Genomic DNA, 14,182 nt, shown 5'->3' on the forward strand with positions numbered 1-14,182 from the left:
GACTGTGCTATCCAGCGGCACTCATGTACACGGGCGGCTCCCAGCAGAGCCTCTTCTCCCCGTGCAAAGCAGCAGCAGCGGGAGGGGGGTCCTCCAGCGACCTGCTCAGCCCCGTGCCCAGGGGCTGCACGTCCCCCCGCAGCCCCAGCCATGCCGGGCAAGGAAAACACGCTCCTTGCTGCCTTCTTGATTTCAACCATCATCTGACCATCGCTCCTCGTATGAGCCGGGGATGCTGTGACGAAGGCCAAAATGCCGCCCCCAAACCCTGTCCGTTAAGGCAGTGACGTTCCTCACGTTTTTGGGTGGCAACTCCCACGCGCCTGCTGACGGCCGACATCTGACAGGGGCTCGGCAGCCTGGCTTGCGAAGGGCACGTAGCTCTCCTAACCGAGGCCTGCCTGCAGCGCCCAGCGGCGCTGCCGCCCGCGCCTGCGGGCTAAGGTAAAACCTCGGTAATTGGCACGGATCACGTGGAAGATGTCGTGAATTACTGCGTTTGTCAGATTAGCAGCGCGAGAGCAGACAGCTCAAAAAAGACAGAATAATGCTTCACAAAATGCAGTTTAACTTATTTTCTTAATTGTAGGTTAATTCCTATTTACACTAATTCATAACGAAAGATGAGCTGTATTATGCAATTGGTAAAACAACAATAACATTTCAGTAATCCTAGAGGTGTTTTTGTTTTGTTTTGCTGTTCATACTCCACCGCTTATGTAGGCAGGCACATCCAGGGGCCCGTGTCCCCACGTAACCGACGCAGACGTAGAAATGCCATCGATTTAAGTGCACAGCCTCGCTCCGCTCACAAAATGAAGTCATTTTATCGAGCGCTGGGATTGCTTTGTGAGGGACTGCGAAGGGGACACGGACCCTCTGCATACAGGCTGAGGCACACCGGTGTGCAGCCAGGTACAAGGATGCTGCTCTGCTTGCACGAGTCCTCCCACAAACGGCTGTCCCTCATCGGGGAGACGCTGGGTCGCGTCCTGCTCCGCTTCCTGACAATACTCTGATGGCTTGGAAAGAGGATGGACCGACAGACGGCAACGGACTGCCATGGGAAAGAGATGCTGCTGGCACCTTGGGAGGGAAGCCACCGGTACGGCACTGCAGCGGGACATCTAGTTATTAAGTTTTAAATCCTGTTTTTTATCCCTTAGTGCGCCTAGCTAACGGGGCCTGAGCTAGAGAGGGAGGGCTGGGCGTGCATTCGAATTCCAGAACGGGGCATTTGATCTGTAATTGTTTTTCAATGATTGTATCTTTTTCCGTGTTATTGCTTTACATGGCTAGGTTTTGTACAATATTGAAAATCAATGAAAATGCATGAAAAAACGTTTTCCCAACCCCCTTAAAAGTTAAATGATCTTGTTAGGATTCTGGCACGGCTGTTTTAAATCAGTTAGCCTACGTTTTCCTTCCCGTGCGCTGGGACAGCTGTGGGTGACCCGCCCGAGCGCCGGCTGCACGACCAGCGCCGTGGGCTGGCGGAGGAGGAGCAGCAGGTACTGCGGGAGAGCCCATGCCCCCCGTCCGGCAAAGCACGCCGCAGCCCACCTCAAGCCACCGCTGTGCTGAGCAAGCCCGCAGTGACATTACCCCGTTGCCCCCAGCGCGAGGGGCGCGGGCCAGGGCGCAAAGGGACTTTCCCCCGCTCGATGGGACGCCCGTGGCAGGAGGAGCTGGTGCTCCTTTCCAGGGTAACACATCTCACGGGGCGCTTACGCCCTCCGCACGCCTGTCGGTACCACAGAAAGCGAGCACGTCACCAGCACTGCTTCTTTTTTTGTTTTCTTACGTATACAAGTACAATAACAGTGCAAAAAACCCCACAACAACCTATTTACTCTCAGCTCCAGATCAGGGCTGGGACAGGGATGCTGCAGGAGGTAACGAGCACGACGAGACGAGGACAGGGGAGGTACTTCACCGCAGTGCGGCCGCAAGGACCGGTGGCCGCGCTGTGGCCGTTGGCAGCTGAAGGAAAAGGGGCCCAATCTGCTGCAGCACCGACCAGCGCGAGCGCCCGAGGTGACGGCGTCCAGGGAGCGGTACAACGGCACAGAGGGCAGGAGGCTCGCCCCAGCGCTGGGTCATGCTGACCCTTGTGAGGGTTTGTACAACCTCACCATGTGTGGGCGCAGGGATGTAAACTGACTGCTGCGTTCTGGCTTGACGACTGACCATAAAACCTGGAGCCTGAAAGAAGAGTTTCATATTAAATGGAAACATTCCTATTCTGAAAGAAAAGTAAAAAAAAAATTTTTTTGGTTTTATAAGAATATTTTGTTTGATGCAAGCAAAACCTTTCATTTCAGACTACGGGCCGTGGTTTTTTTTAAAATTCTGTTTCTGAAAAAAAAACTTTTTAAACAAAACAGAGACAACATTTTCACTTTTCTAATTTTTCTAAAATATCTTCACTCTCATTCAACCTTCTGTCCATTTAATGTAGCTTTGCAAACTTCTTAAAACTGTTTTTCTGAAAATAAACGATTTCCATGTACGACCTGAGACCCTGTACCCACGGTTATGGAGGGAGAGGCGCTCTGCTTTCCACACACATTTTGTGGAGAACTTTCCCTTCGTGTTACATTGTGGAAACAGAATCGCAACCGGCCGTAGGCATTTTATGCACGAGTACGATGCGTACCCGAACTCACAACGCTCGTGTGAGGAAGAACTGAACCCCAGCGCTGGCGACGCGCGCAGGCGCCCGGCGTCGTCCCCGCTGCGCCGGGATCCCGGCGCTGCCCCGCCGGCCCCGCGGTGGCCGCACACGGCTCTCCCTTCCCTCAGACCGTCACCTGAGAGCTTTCGCAGACGGGTACACCGCCGCGGCGGAGCTGTAACGCGGCACGCCTTTTGCCAAGGCCCCGGCTGGTATAAACACGCCCGCGGCTCTTGAAGTTAACATCACGCTGTCACGTTAGCCTGCTGATGGATCTGGCTCCGCAGCTTGGAATTCTTCAGGAATTAAAGCCTTACATAAACATATCATTTAACTTTATTACGGTGTAATAACGATTTTTAAATAACTTTGTAATATGTTCTATAATCTTTTTTTAAAGTGCGTATTATTGTACTGTCACAGTTTCATTCACTCTGTAACAGCCCAGTCAAAGCAACAGATATGAAGGTAAACACAACTGAGAAGGTACAGAGTGCTAAGTGGCCCCTTTCCCAGGTTTATAACTTGCTTTTCCAAACTGCCAGCTGCTCTGTAGACAAGCCATACTAATTGTGGGACAATTTGTGTATTCTTAAACTAAAATATTTTTCCGTTAAAGCAATGCATAAATTATTTATTCATTTGTATTTGCATTTAAATAGTTGAAAAATGTCCAAATTAACTGCTTTGAAAATTGTTCCAAAATTTTCCCCTAGGCTGTGACCTTGTGGCCAAGTTTAATCTCAAAGCAAATTGAAAGGAGGGTTTATAACTAAATTGTCAAATGGCTCTGAATGTGCTTTGCTTCAGAGTCAGCTCGTTCTTTTGCGAACTCAGCTAAGCGTTTGGTTTGAGGCCTAAAGCTTGGATTTCAAACTTGGGCTTTCCACCAAGTTACCCAGATCTAGTGTTGGCAACTCAGGAGTGCGTTGAAGAGGTTTTGTCTCGTGCTACTTGGTGGCTTCCTTACAGCTCCTGCTTGCAGACTCACCTAATAACGCAAGAAGCTCAGCCCTCAGTCGAAAAAACATTCCTAATGCTCACAGCTGTGGCGAAAAGCATTAAGTGTTAGAAACCACAATACAAATGAAAACATGAACTACATTAATTGTAATAATCTATACGAAACTGTGTCAAGTATGAGATGTAGGAGGCTCAGCTCACGGCCATGACAGTAGTGTTAACCTGGCAGATACCCGCAGCCATTTCTGCGCCCAAAGCCGGAGGGCGGCACCTCTGGACGCCGGGCTGATGCCCCGGCCCGGCCACTGAGCTCCAAAGCCATTTTGTTACGGCTCCTATGGGAAGTTAAACTGCATGGAAACGGCTCTCCCTTCTTCCTTCGTCATAAATCTGGTTTCTGCACGTGTCCTGAAGATTAACTCATTACACTTTCCCTTGCAAGGAAGACTGCTGAGAGGGAAGGGAGGAAGAACAGAGGCACCACTCTGAGATCTCAGCCAGCAGTAAAATGTCAGGAACCAGCAAGGAAGGGGGTTTCCTGACAACGTGTGTCCTGATACCAGCCTTCCCGACACGGTCCCGTGATGCCGGGGAGCTCCTGTGCTCGTGACTACATTCTTTTCAGGAACAGAATGAAGAAAACAGATATAAAAGAGAACTCTTAAGTGTATGGAAGAGGACAAAAGTCAGAAGACTTCAGCCGACAAACATTCAGTGGAACAGACACATAACTAAAGTAGCTGAAAGGTTTATTTTATTTAATATTTATTTAAAATTAATAGTAAAATTCAGTCTCCCTGGCTACATCAAGACAGCAGGATGTTCGTGGGTTTGGGGCTCCTAATAGAGCAACCAACTCGAGAACCTGCCTACGAGCACCCGCTCTCTGAGCGGCTCGTCAAGTCTGAGGGCTTTCAAGACGGGGAATGTCTCAGGATTTTGGCCCCACGCTAGTTTGAACTCTCAAGAGCGGGTCCATGGCGTGCTAGGACAAATCTCACATGCCCTTGCAGGACCCCTGGGCGGAGATGTTACCCCAGCAGGCCCTGAGCGCGCGCCTGGCGGCGCAGGCTCCTTCCTCGCGTCCGCCCGGGTCACACCAGCTGGGTGGTGGGCTCGGCCCAGGAGGAGGAGCCGTCGCTGCTGGGGCTGCGCTGGAGCCCACGAGCCACCTCGCGTTGCGCGTTACAATGGATCGGTAAATGTGTTGCTGAAACAGGGGTGAAAAGGAGCTGTCATGCTGTGCACAGCATAATTGCTATTTCTTTTATGTGATCATAAGAGTGTGTGATTCTTTAATAAAACCTTAAAGAAAACATCCCAAGTCCTCCCCCTCCCCAGATACTCACATGTCAATTTATATAAACCAAAACCAATACCCTAACAAATGCAAAAATATTAAAACAGAGATCTAAAACGCACATTAGGCATTTCAGCTACCTCTAAGTAAGTAACAGTTTAAAAATTCAAGGTAGAAAAAAATATTAAACGCCAGTCAGGAATACATGGACTGACTGGTAATTTCTCTGGCGCAGAAGGTTGGCAGGAAGGAAGCCAGCAGAAGTACTGGACGATCCCAACGCCGGCACTCGGGGACAGCACGAAAAGACTATCAAAGCCTCCATTGCTACTTTAGCTCCCTCTCATTGCAAGGTCTCTGGGTTAGAGCCCTCTGCAAAGGGGAATCTCTGCTCCAATCTCTTCTCCTGGCTTAGGGGCTGCGCACGCTCGAGACACAGAAAATAGAAAGATTTTGTCAGGGAATGACTCAGAGTCGGGACGGAGGGTGGGGTGGCAGAGGGACGCAGCGCCGCAATAAAAAGACCGTAAACTCCTCCCAGAGGAAGCCTGCAGCACATGCATATCTTAAGATAAGGTTACCTCACCTTCCCCCTCGCTTGTTCCTGGAGCAGCGCTAAACTAACTAACGCTGGCTACCTGCCTCTTTCTCCCTCCTTCCCTTTGAAGTCATTTATTGCTCTCATTTTCATATCCTCCAGTTCTTGTGGTTTTTCCACCCGTGCCTTCAGTCCCCCGCACAGCCGCGTGAATTGGCTGAGGGACTGGCTATGTCCGTACGTCAGCAGCAGCAGCAGCAGCAGCAGGGGTATCGCGCTACAAAAGCAGGCACCAAGAGCCAAGATTATGTCTTCGGTATCTCGCAGGCTCATGCAGCGCGTATATATCTTCTGTAAATAACCCTCAGTTTTCACATGGATTATTTAGACTTTCTGATGAAACCGCAGAAATGTCAATGCGGCGCCTGAGCGCCCAATCAGGCGGCGGCTCCCTGACCCCTGCCCTCCTCCTCTCCGGCACGACTGCTATTATCTTCAAGGGGAAAAACCCTCCTTGTCTCTCGTTATACCTTTTTTTATGATCTAGGATTCTGTTAATAATGACTCCGTGTTACATAAAACAGATACACTAATGTCACCGAGTCCCAAAAGTACTGAATCAAGCTGACTCCTTCAGAAAGGAAGAAAGTAATAGATATAAGCAAGGGAAAGCCTTAATAAGAGCGCAGATCCTAAGGATGGGAAGAGCTCCACCAGATCGCTTTCTCCTTCCTATTTGAAACGGGGCATTTAAAGGGCCACGCGGCTAGAGAAGATCAGAGTCATGGCAAGATGGCTGTGAACACACCATCAAAGCGAGCAAATCAAACCTGTGATTTTAGGTGGTGCTGCAAAGGCATGCTCAGCCCGTTACACTTGCGTGCTCCAGTCCCAGTTGCTAATGGGGAAAGGAGACGGAAAGACCAGGCAGCCCAGCAGCCTGGCACTCACCTTTCATCTCCGGCATAAAAGTGCTGGCTTAGACCAACAGCTCTGGAGAAATAAGTTGCCTGGACTCAGTTTAGAGGAGAAAGTAGCCAACCCTTTGACCTATGCATATGGCTGAGACTATTTTTATTCCTCCACCGCTGGAGCAGATGTTACAATTAAAGGCAACACCCGGCGATTGTTAGTGCTAGACAAATATTAAAACAGAAAAAAAACTCTAGTCAGAGCTATGAAGATATTAATATCTGAAAGCTTCAGGAAAGAAAAGCCAGGATAGTCTGGCCAAGCCACCTGCTATAGAATATAATGCCGAAGAGCGCTGCGATCAGAAACATACATTGGCGGTGCTCACACGGGTGCGTGGTACGCATCCGGGTGTCAAAAACCCTGTGAACTGTGTCCAGGGAACATGAAAACGGATTACCGAATTTGCAAGTAGTCGTAAGTAGTTTAAGGAAAGAAAAATGACATGAAAAACTAAATCATGTTTGCTGAACCTTGTTTGGCCGGGCATTGAGGTTTTTTCCACCAACCGTAAACGTAGCAGATATTTTGATTCCCACCATGATGAATTTGGCAAAGATAAAACCTGGAGGCCAAGATGAGGCATATAAACAGATGCAGCGTCTTTGATAGAGTAGCGCTCACTAACACATATGGCTGAGTCTGGCCCAAGTGAAACCGCGAGGAGAAAATGAGGGGCCCTACGGAGCCCCGGCGTGGTGCTCCAGAAGGTGAAATCAGGGCAGGGAAATAGCGTTAGCCATGAGTGCAATTTCCAGAACAACTCAGGAGTTACCTTGTGTACGGGTTTAACAAATAGGGAAAAATCTAAAGTCATGGCAAAGGTTGGAGCCACAGACTCTCCCACCTGGCCCACCAAGCCTGGAGACCACGGCACGCTGCGCTCTTCGGAGACAAGGAAAAGTTCCCAAACACAACAGCCCATATACATAATGGCTGAGCTGAGGAGCGAGGCAAGCCAATAACACGCAAAACACAAGACTGTTAATAGAGGGGAAAAAAGGGAAAATGAGCGAGTAGAAGGTTACTACTGAGGAAGCCTTCTTCAGGCTCATTGACACATCAGCTCTCACCGCTCCGTACTGTAACAGCAAGTACCTCTCACAAAGACAGAGCTTGTGGGACAGCCCGGTAGCAGCGCTCACGTGCCATTCAGACTCATCTGTACAAACAAATTCAAATTCAGCTCCCCTGACAGGGATCCTCCAGAGCATTAGATCTATTAAAATTTGTATTTTGCAATTACTTCAGTTTACTTTGCTTCTTTTCCAGGTTTTATGCTAAATTACATGGATGGAGGATCAAGCTTCACTTAAAAAAATCTTTTTTTTTTTCGAGGGTTCTGTCACTGTTAGAGCAATTTTTGAACCATGTGATACAATCATCATCATTTTGACTGGTAAGTTCACCGTAGACCAGCCTCTGCATGTTTAATAGTGCAAAAACTGACTTAATCCACTAATTTCTAATTGAACATAAGTACGTGACACATTAACCGTTTTTCTTAATTCACTACTTTCTTACAGTAGTGATGAGGTTTGTGTTTAGGCAGTGTACTGTAATACAGCAGCTCCACCAATTCCCTCCGTTTCTTTGGATGAAAAAGTCAACGTCTCCATGTCTCTGCTCCTAATTCACAAGACGGACATTCCAATTTTGATCTCAGAAGCGGTAGGAGGATTAATTTGTGAACAACCAAAAGTATAATATAAGTGCTAGGTGCAATTATTTTAAGTGCTAAATCTCACGTAAGACAGCAACGACACTGCAATTCCGCTTTTTTTCATTATTACATAGACAATACTAGCCCTCAAAGCATGCCAGGCATTTTCCAGATCAGAAGAAAATGTGATCCCTACTCTGAGAGTGTCTCATCTAAAAAGTCAAAGATGAAAAGCGGGAAAGGAACTCAGGATACAAAGGAATCTATGTAGTGACAGCTCCCAGCTTGTTATTTTAATTAAAAATATGCTAAATCCTTCTTTTTGCCTCTTTCAGCCCCCTCATCCAGGCTCTGAGCTTCAGTTCCAGTGGCCGCATAACCTCCCCTAATCACCCAACGCTCCCTCCGCATAAAGGAGCCCTTCAGAGCCACGGTCAGGACGGGGACAGGGTACGTGGTGGAGTGCGACGGTGGGCGGGACGACAGACGCTGAAGCCTGGAAATCCAACTGATCCAGCCCCAAAGCGTTTCCAAAGAGCCAAGTGTGTCCTACCAACAGGGGCCCTTGAATTCAGAGGCTTCTTGCGACTTACGGTGACAAACAGGTGGTAAATGGAAGAAAAGGCCCACAACACTCGGTCCCCCTTCACCTGCATGTTCACACGTGTAGAGCGTGAGAGATCATCCGCTGCACCAAACATAGTCTCCTTTCTCAGAGGACCCTGGTGTGTCCTCAGATGGACCATCAAATCCTCTGAGCCAAAGACATAAAATTGCTACTTTACCCGTGATTAGAGTGATCTGGCAGTGTCGTGCTACTCTAAATCTTCCAAGAGTTTTACTAGGTGTTAGAGATCTCACCTGCCCCCTTCCTGATGCCTCCTAGTCCTTCCCGTTGGCTTGCCCCCAAACCCGAGGTGAACGTCTCCCGGCACAGCTGACTGCGCTCCGCTCCCCGACTGCCCCCGGAGCCCAATGGATATTCCTTCAGATGTCTAACAAGCGTTGAACACAACTGAGGTTTAGAGAGAGACAGAAATCAATACCGCAGCTTCCACTAGTCACGCTGAGGGATTAGCCGTCCCAAGGAAAAGCACAGACGGCTGAATAGGAGAATCATGACTCCGAATAGCGCAAGAGGTTTATGAAGCTGGAAAGCAGCCTCTGGCCCTGATAACCTCCAGCTGGACTGGAAGAAAAGCAGGCACTGGAAACATGCACTGGTAGCGTCCTCCCCTCCTGCACCGGCAGGAGCTGGCCTCGCGCATCCACTGTGCCACACCGGGGAGGTGCTGAGAGGCGGCGGGCGAGGGACCACCCGGTCCACACCGCGTCCACACCGTCACGCTGAGTGGGGCACGGCCGCCAGCGTTTTCCAGGCCTCCGATGCAGCTGGGTGACATATTTTGGCTCTGGAGCTTGAAAGGGAGCAACCCCGTCAGCGACAAACACCAGGAAAGGCAGGAGGCATGGGCGAGGTGCAAAGGCAAGGAGCGGAATCCTTTATCTGCGAACAAGGTTTGTCACAGTGTGAAAGGAGAGGGAGAAGACATGGAAAACTGTTTGGCTCATACCATCGCCAAAGAGGCCCCACAAACCTCTGATGACAAGAGATGCAGGTCCTGTGTCACTGCTAACAAGTACCTCTGTCTTAAGAAATCCAAATCCTCTTTGATCTGGGAATGCGGCAAGAAGCATCTATTTTTGATGGGTAGAGGCAGGGTTAGGACCAGCCCTCAAAGAGCAAGCTCATTTTTAGCTTAGCTAACATCATATAATTTTCTGTGGTTTTATGAGTTGAGGACTTGTTGCTCCCTATTGCTCTCGCTTTTGATTTGGTTGCTGCGTTAGGACTCTGAAAGCTGCAGACATGAATTTTTCTTTGTCTTTAAATTGTCACAGGTGAGAAAATAGGCACTACAGAGGAGAAGAAGGGGGAAGCAATGTTCAGAAAGCCTTCGAGGCTTAATGAGGCACTGGTAATGAATTTGCATAGTTTGAGAGAGGTCTTTAAAGACCTCTGAAGTTTCCAAGGTTTCTGGAGTTTACAGCCAAGCATAAGGTTTCTTCTCAGTGAATAACTGCTCTCCAACTCGCTCCTTGAGCCCACAGTCACAGAGTCACAGTTTGCTTCACTGCCCAGGAAGCATCATTGACCGTCCGTGGGACTTCCAGTGTCATTCTGTGAAAGCAGATGAACTCTTTACAATCCAAATTTCACCCACGGTGAGAGAAGAGCAATGAGACAACAGAGGTGTATAAGAGCAGAATATTCAAGTAACATGCAGAAAAATGCCTCAAGGTAATTTTCAGCCACAAGCCTCTATAAGGGACTATTTCTTTTGTATTTAGCTTTCTGATTTTTCTCAAGTGAATTTACACTGGGGGGGGGGAAAGTTGTCAATACTTCTCAATAGAGCAGCTAAGCAGTTACAGCACAATATAAGTCTAGCAAGATGCTGTCTTATACATATCTTCCTGAATATATGCCCCATTTATTACCTGAACGCTTCTATTATTTCATTTCCCCCAACTAGTCATATTCATATCTCCTGATGTCCAACAACTAAAACTAAAGATGATGTGAAAGCGCATACTGCCAAAGACGCTCACAGAACTCCTCCCCGCGTTTCAGAACGGTCTTTGGTCCACCAGATGCTAAAATTTAGTTACCATAACTGAAGTTTAAATCCCTGCCCTAGAACATGTCTGTACCCTGTGGCCTGGTCATGCAGGATTGCTGGAGCATGAGCTCTGAACTTCAGCTCAGAGCTTCAGAACTGCTTCAGACTTGCTCCGTTTTAGGAAAATCTAGCAATTTTGTATTTGAACCAATTACTTGCCGAAAGGACGTAACAGTGGACATGGTGGCAATGGGTCAGGAACATGCCTGCCCTGCCTGAGACTGCAAACGTGACCCATGAAGCGGGTGGTTGCCTTGCATAGTGCCAGACCTGTACAGCCAAACGCACATGCCTGCAGTTTGTCCACTCAGTGGGAGGCTGATTCACAGGAACCTGCTCTTTTGCCCCAGAATCTGTGGCAGAAGCTGTGCTGTCAGCCCACCCTGACCCTGCAGGCCTTCGGCCTTAGGCTGGCTAGCGGGGCGGCATGGTGGGGCCGCAGTATTTTAACGCGGCCGCTGGCGAGCCCGTTAGCCACCTGCCCAGGGCCGCGAGTGGGACAGCCTCGTCCTTCCCCGCCTTGGATGGGGGGAGGTCAGCTCGGCCGGCCTCAGCCGTGGCGCGTTGCTGTGGGCTGAGATCAGCCTCCAGCGCAGGAGTGCATCGCTCCCTTGTGAGACCATCAATCTGTCCCCGTCCCCACCCCCACCGCTCCCTCTCCCGCATTAACCTAAAATATGAGTGTGTGTGCTCGCCCCCAGTGCTTCTGCTCCCAGAAACCACCCTGTCCCCTCCCTCCAGCGCTCCTTATCTAAGGCAGCGTGTCACTGCAATTTTATGGTCAACATTACAGGCTCAAGCCCTCCTCCGAGCCAATCGCCCTGCGCCGCATCCGTTCGGAGAGCAGCCAGGCTTCCCGGGAGGAGCTGCCTCCTGCGCTGCGCTGCCTGACCCCCTCCGCCGGCAGCCGCCATAAATCTGCCGTACCTGATGGGAGATGGGCTTTTTAGGATCTCTCAGGGTGCTTTGAGGTAGCACTTCTATGAACTCCGTGCCACAATAAATAATGCTACCTGCAATATGTCTTTGGGAACGTGTCAGCAGCGGCTGTCCTGCCATGAATTTTTATTCTTTTGCCGTCTGGAAGATAGATTCCAGATACAGCGTTTCCCCGCACTTAGTGTCAAATCTCTTTACCCCTTTGCCCCGGCAGAATGACAGGGACCACAAATAAAATAAAATAATAAAAAAGAAGCATAGGAAAAATGGCCTGAGAGCAGAGGGAAAGCACTAAACTCACCTCTCTCTGCAGCTGAGCAGCTTCAGAGATGACAGCAGTGACTACAGGCAGGGGCAATTTGGAATAGGAAGAAGGCAATTTTTGTACGCTGCAGATAAGACTTGTGCAGGAGGATTCCACAGAAAGGAGCGTAAAGATAAAATTGCTATAAAGAGCACAACTCACGTAGAACCGGAAGACACGGGGACATGGGCATGTGTGCCATCCCAAACGGCCGTGCCACAGACGGGGAAATAAAGTACTGACCCCAGCAAAGGAAGGGGTTTTTTAATGAAAAATCCTTTCTCGCTACAGATGAAAAGGTCATATAGAAAGACTAATGAAATGGCCTAAAAATTTGCGACTCTTGCACTGCAGATCTGATATCAAGGTTAGAGCGCGAAAGGAAGAACGCTGCAACAATTACCAACAGGAATCCCACGAAAAAAGAATTTGCAATTGGCGTAAGAATCCAGTAACGTTCCTTTGGCTTGCGAGCAAGAGTGTGCAGCGCGCCCCTGGGGTCAGCGCGGGGCCAGTGGCGGCGAGGAGCTTCACCGACGAGCTGGACACGCACTGCCAGAGCGCGCCTTCGGCACGCCGCGGCGGGTGACGCAAAACCACGAGCAGCAGCCCACGCAGCAGAGGGTTGTGCTGCCATCCAGAGGGACCTCAGTGGGGCCAACAGGAATCCTGAAATTTAGCAAAGGGGAAAGCCCAGTGCGGCACCCGGGGAGGAGCGAGGCCAGGCACCAGTACACGCCAGGGTCTGAGCTGCAGAGAAGGACCCGGCCTTCCTGGTGGGCCCCAGGCTGGCCATGAGCAGCATCCCAGGCGGCATTAAGAGGAACATTGGAGGGTGGAGGGAGATAATCCGTCCCCTCAGCACTGGTGAGGCCACATCTGGGGCACTGGGTCCAGTTCTGGGCTCACCAGCGCAAGGCAGATATGGACTTATGGGCTGGATGAGGCAGTCTCCAGAGGTGCCCTCCAGCCTCGGCGGTTCTGCGACCCGTCTGAGGAATCCCTGCTTCGCTTTCTGGTTACCACACATAAGCAATCGAGTAAACTACCCTTAGGACTACAAAATACTTAAAAAAACCCAGGCAGGTAAAATATTATTAGTTGTACAATTGACTTGGGAATATGAGAAATATCTGCTCAAACAACAGTATAACAGCTGGAAAAACTCTACAGACAGATAAACAGTTCCAACCGGACAGGAGTTCACAGTGCACAATTTTTTTCCTCTCACTTTCCCTCTTCTAGCTCAGTGCCTTACGTAAAAACAACTCTGTTCCACTTCTGAATGCTGCCTGGGCTGCAGTGCAATCTTCTCTTAATTTGAAGACATTATTTTTCTTTCCTCCTTTACTCTGATGAAATTACAAAGTTTCGCATCCCTTATACCTAGACAGTATTAGGACGAGCACACCAGTATCTTCACATTAATATGCACATGCCAGTTATAACACTGTCGTGGTTTAACCCCAGCCGGCAGCTCAGCCCCACGCAGCCGCTCGCTCGCCCTCCTGCTGGTGGGACGGGGGAGACAATCAGAAGAGTAAAAGCGAGAAAACTCGTGGCGTGAGACAAAGACAGTCTAACAGGGAACGCAAAAGCCGTGCATAGAGGCAGAGCAAGCCAAGGAACCCATCCCCTCCTCCCCACGGGCAGCGGGGCTCAGCCATCCCCAGGGCAGCAGGGCTCCATCACGCCTAACGGTGCCTGGGGAAGGCAAACGCCATCCCTGCCAGCGTCCCCCCTTCCTCCTCCTCCCCCGGCTCCGTGTGCTGGGCATGAGGCCGTGTGGTGTGGGACAGCCCTGGGGGCAGTGGGGGTCACTGTCCTGCCCGTGTGCCCCCAACCCCCTCGCTGGTGGGGTGGGGTGAGGGGCAGGAAAGGCCTTGGCTCTGTGCAAGCCCTACTCAGCAGGGACGAAACCATCCCTGGATTATCAACACTGTTTCCAGCACAAATCCAAAACACAGCTCCATTCTAGCTATGGTAAAGAAAATAAACTCTATCCCAGGCAAAACCAGCACACATATAGTATGTTAAAGGCATCACTATTCCACCGTTAAGTCACCACTGTCCAGTCTGCAAGTGAAGTCAGAATTTATCGACGCCACACGAAATGTCCCCTTCAGCACATCTGCTTCCCGA

At 49.9% G+C, this 14,182-nt stretch overlaps 1 protein-coding gene across 1 annotated transcript in view; it reads right to left on the reverse strand.

The window, feature by feature from the left end:
* Window positions 1–14,182, reverse strand: part of ZFHX3 (zinc finger homeobox 3) — a 678,088-nt gene that overhangs the window by 273,509 nt on the left and 390,397 nt on the right. The window lies entirely within an intron of this gene.

Source organism: Phalacrocorax aristotelis, chromosome 8, assembly GCF_949628215.1.
Source record: "Phalacrocorax aristotelis chromosome 8, bGulAri2.1, whole genome shotgun sequence".
Classification (NCBI taxonomy): domain Eukaryota; kingdom Metazoa; phylum Chordata; class Aves; order Suliformes; family Phalacrocoracidae; genus Phalacrocorax; species Phalacrocorax aristotelis.